Genomic DNA, 5,344 nt, shown 5'->3' with positions numbered 1-5,344 from the left:
GTTTAAATTCATTACAAAAATCAAATTGTTTTTCTCAGCCATGTCCAGGTGTTTTCAGGATTCTCTTCTTTTGTCATTCTTATGAATCTCCCATGTAGCTCTTTCTATTCACAATTTTATTTTCTTGTGGTTTTGTTTATAATTTCCTCGTTTCCTTAACCGTTCCTTTTAGGAGTGTCTCACGTTGTTGTGATCAATCTATCTGCGTTATTACTTATGCATATTCCCAAGTCTTTTTTCGTGTCTTCTATAGTCTTCTATAGTTTCCATTTTCCCCTTACTTTCCATTTCATGCAGAGTCGATCAGTATCATGATTCTTTTGTAAAGCATTGTGTATTTATTATTAGTTTCAAGATTAAGATTAATAGGTTTTTCTTTGATTCAGTTTATGAATGGTCCAGAGTACCTTATTAGCGATACTTCCCAAGTGTTTGTTTCGTTAGTTTTATTTCTACTACTGTATAGTTTTGTTTCTAAGAGTTTTTTTTTTCTCAGGTAATCCTTTACCACTCTTCTCTTTCATTTCTAGAGATTTCATTGCGGCTGCTTTCAGAACTATCAAATATTTGCATGTCTAATGTTCACAAAGCTCTCTCATCTCATTTGGCTTAGCCAGTTCTATGTTTCTAGTTTTTCGACACTTTTCTATGCTAATGTCTTTGCTAAATATTCTCATTGTGTTTATCTGTTTTTTCTTCCCTTCTTTTTTACATTTTGAAAATAGCTTCACGTCATCCATGTTCATGAGCTATTTTATTCTTTGTTCTGTGTTTGTAAACTTATATCCGACATCATGTTGCCTAAGTATGTAAGTGACTATGACAGAGTGGCATCGTGGTTTTGATAAACAGTTAATATTTACAATTAACGATTACCATTATTATTGTTACGTTATGCTAACATGAACGGCACCAATCTAAACGGGTGTATACGTTTCTTGTTTGTTTGTGACGTGTCCTTAATGTCTTACTAATGTTTTTAGTGGTTCTTCACTTTCTTAACCGTGCTCGTCTATTTATGTTGGGTGACACGTTTTATGTTTCATGATCGTCTAAATTTATATGCGTGTGTGTGTGTGGCTATCATATATCTTACATACACTATATTTATATATATATATACTTGTCCATCTGGAGTTCATCTTCGTGGAGGGGCTGGAACTTGTTGAACGAAAGACATTCCCTCCAAGACGATAATTGATGTTGGTGCAGGTGAACATGGAAAGTGGGTTCTTTTCTTATGGTCTTTAACAGTCTCTATTGAGAGACACGTAACCTCCCTCACAGGGGAGGAGGAGACAATCATTAACCCAACTGATGTTCACTACTCCCAGTTATCTCCAGCTTACCTGATCCACGTGACTCACACGTAGTTCCGATCAGCTGATAGATCCTCCGGTAAACTTGTCTATGCTCTTGCTTTGTCATATTTTGACAGGTTTTATGCAAACATCATATCCATCTCTTGTCTACCGCTCCAGTTAGATAGATGAATAGATCGAAGTGGGCAGATGGCTAGATCGATAGATAGATAGATAGCTACAAAGTTGGATAGATAACTTATTCTGTTCTACCTACTCCATAGCATTAACATTATTATCATTTTAATCAGTATTATTTACACATTATTACGTGTTTTAAATATTGTATAAGTTATACCTCTTATCTTCTTCTAAACAATAAGTAATATGGATGGAAGGCAAGTTACCCTCCGCAGGATCATTTATTAAATTGTGCATTTCGAGGCTTTTAAGATTGTTGTATAATAATTAAAGAGAAAATAATTTAATTAAAATATTTCAATCATTAATTAAATTATTGATTTTTACATAAAATCTTAATGATTAATATAGAGTAAATGAGAATGACAAGGAAAAGAAACTAATTAAATAATAATTAATCAAAAATTGCTAATTAAATTTGTTTAATTATTTAGATAATATGAATTACTCGTTTACATCGAATGGGAAATTGATGGAATGAAAGTTGGAGATATTTTCGTTTTGTTTTATTTTTAAATAAAACGATGAGGATAGCCAAAAAAGAAGAAGGAGAAGAAGAAGAAGAAGAAGAAGAAGAAGAAGAAGAAGAAGAAGAAAGAAAGAAAGAAAGAAAGAAAGAAAAGATAAAGAAGAAGAAAAGGCAGAAAAAGAAAAGAAAAGAAGAAAAGTAGAAAAGGAAGAAAAAGAAGAAAAGGACGAAAAATAAAAGAAAAGGAAAAGAAGAAGAAGAAAAAAGGAGAGAAGAAGAAGAAGAAGAAGAAGAAGAAGAAGAAAGGAGAAGATGAGGAGAATTAAAGCGATGAAAATAATTAGAGAGGTCAAAGAAAAAGAGAATATATTGTCTGAAAAGCAGAAAGAAAAAGAAAGTGATAGAAGGGGGAAAGCGACGAAACAGAATAGACTATACACTAGCGGGCGCACCCGGTCTTGCCCGGTTCTTGCCCGGTCTTGCCCGGTCTTGCCCAGTCGTAAAACACGCTTAATTTTTTTTTTTTAATTCATACAGATTTCCTATTTTTTATTACAGAAACAATTTTCTATTAAATATTACATTGTGCCTCATATATGGTGCTGATTTCAAAAAGATATTTTAAAAAGGACTTGGGTACCATCAGCTAGGACCGAAACCAAAACCTTTACTGCTCCAGCTACGTTTCTTGCCGTTTGAGCTATCAACAGATAGATAAGAAAGATTGTAAATTAAACAACTTCAAGTTACGAATGAATTTGCGCATGCGCAAAAGTAGAAAATATATAAGTAAGTTGAAATGAACAGTTTACATTTCAACTTGCCACATACGATATGTCTGTACGCGTTATTCATCCATTCAAACATTTTACTCGTTATAAGCCATTCTTGGTGTATAATTACATTTTTCTATTTATTTCAGTGTTATGTGGTCCATACTTAAGGTTGTGTCGGTTAAATATTCACGCACAAACAGATAGACATAAACACATACATCTACTGTCTTATTCATATAGATGTATATCTGAGTTCTCTGTTACGAATCTCGCTACATCTAGCCTTATACGTCCTACAAGGAAATGTGTGTTCTAATGTTTGCCTGGTTTTATGTATATGCTTGCGTATGCATATTTATCTGTTAGCATATGGAAAATATATCACACATACATGGTGTGTGTGGGGGGCGCATGCGCGTTGATATTGGTAAATATACATATTTTCTGGATGCAAGTCACCATATACGGGAAAATGAAATTAAATTAAAATTCTTATAGCGGCCGGGCGTACAAGTTAACGAATTGCAGTCATAAATTGCTGCCAAAAGCGCTATTAAGAAAACAATTAATTATAAGTTGTCGTCTGCTATTACAATCTTTTGCTTCGATGTTAACACTGGGCGCCGCCATGTTACCTTACAGCTGTCTATTGGATTGCGTCTTTTTTTGTTTTTTTTTGGGTTTTTTTTTTTTTTTTTTTTTTTTTTGGTACTTACATCCGCGCAGCTAATGGGCGAAATCTTGGACCGAACGAGGTGAAACGAGATTGGGAAAAAAAAACTAGAGCTTGTCTAGTCTTTTAAATTTGATATTCATTTTGTTTTTAGATCAGATAAGTTGTTAAAAGTAAGGAGGCGACAGAGGGTAGACTAGAATTATGGAAGTTTTAGACATGAAATCCAGGATATAAAAATGCGTGTGGATATCAAAATGTGTGGGGATGGAGTATATTCAAGATGTACACAAATCTGATTATGGTTTTGCTGGAAGCTTCTATGACTGAAAATAATGTACGAAAAGATTAAAAAACAAGAGGATGTTTCATTAAAAATGTGCGAAATTTGCTGGGCTGTATGAAAAGTTTGTAGAAACGCAGAAAGATAAAAATGAAACAAATTTATTCACCTTGAAATAACGTTGCATATATCTCCATCAATGATTCAAGTATAATAGAAACAAGGCCGATAGCCATTAGTCGCGTGCTCTCGTGTAATGAATGAATACGTGAATGTAGGATTGACACGAAATTATTAAAGATAAACTAAAATGACCGGAAAATGAGCTGAAATGACTTAAATAAATAAAACGTAAATAACTTAGAATGACTTTAATGAAGTTAAGGATGAATTGAATGACCTTAAAAATGACTTGAATGCTTAAAAAATAACTGGAATCGTTCAAAAACAACTTGAATGATCTGGAGAAGGACTTGAATGGCTTTGAGAATGACTGGTAGTAAAGTGGGTGATCATTTTACATTAAATTAATCCAGAAAAGTGATCTCCCACTTTAGATCACAAAGTTACAAACATAAGTACAGCATGTAGTAAGAACAGATACTACACGTTGATCTTGGCCAAAAGACCAAGAAAAAGGTATTCATCTGCTCCCCCCACCGAGCAAATTAGGCACAAGGCCGATTTTTAAGGTGAGGAGTGAAGGGGAAATGGGGACCAACTCCCTGGGGGAATAGAGGAGCTGGATAGTGACAAATGGTATGAAGTGTTGCCACTATATTGACCAAGGTCTTATATGTGTGGTTGGTATTTATTTGCTCCCCCACCGAGGAAATTAGGCACAAGGCCGACTTTTAATATGAGGAGTGAAGGGGAAATGGGGACCAGCTCCCCGGGGAGTAGGGAAGGTGGATAGTGACAATTGGTATGAAGGGTTGCCTCCACATATGTTCTTTGCTTGCAGTATCTGCCGGAACATATACTACACTTTGATCCCGGCGCGAAGGCCAAGAAAAGCTGCATTTATTTGCCCCCCCCCATCGAGCAAATTAGGCACAAGACCGATTTTTAATATGAGGAGTGAAGGGGAAATGGGACCAACTCCCCGGGCAGTAAGGGGAGCTGGATAGTGACCATTGGTATGAAGGGTTGCTATTTATTTGCTCCCCCGCCGAGCAAATTAGGCACAAGGCCTATTTTTATGTGAGGAGTGAAGGAGAAATGGTGACCAGCCCCCACACATAGTCCCTGCTTGCAGCATCTGCCGTAACAGATACTACACTTTGATCTTAGTTAAAAGTCCAAGAAAAGCTTAAAAAACTTAGAACAGCATCTATTAACAACAGAATCAACATCAAAAAGGCCAAGCACAAAAGTGTTACGGACAGACCGACCGACGGAGTGACTTATAGAGTCGCTTGGACGCGACTAAAAACAACTGTTTTTCACATATTTTTAACTGAAGAAAGTACATGCTAAAATATTCCTCAGTTTTGGCATTGTGTTGCATTAAAAAAAAAATATGGGTCAATTCACTGGAATATGCAATTTATTCAATAAAAATTTCTAACTTCTATCATCTTCACTCTATTCATGATTAGAGTACGAAATTAGAGTACGAAAGAGGGTGTAAAAGTCTTC

The 5,344-nt window shown here is 35.2% G+C and overlaps 1 pseudogene; it reads right to left on the bottom strand.

Annotated features, from left to right (window-relative positions):
- Positions 1–4,206: 4,206 nt before the first annotated feature.
- On the bottom strand, positions 4,207–4,344 carry LOC145241840 (U2 spliceosomal RNA; annotated as a pseudogene).
- Between the last annotated feature and the right edge of the window lie 1,000 nt (positions 4,345–5,344).

This window comes from Euprymna scolopes, chromosome 20, assembly GCF_053919585.1.
Source record: "Euprymna scolopes isolate OS-2025 chromosome 20, ASM5391958v1, whole genome shotgun sequence".
NCBI lineage: Eukaryota > Metazoa > Mollusca > Cephalopoda > Sepiida > Sepiolidae > Euprymna > Euprymna scolopes.
Note: the sequence above shows the minus strand (reverse complement) of the source record. Positions and strands in the feature narration are given on the sequence as shown.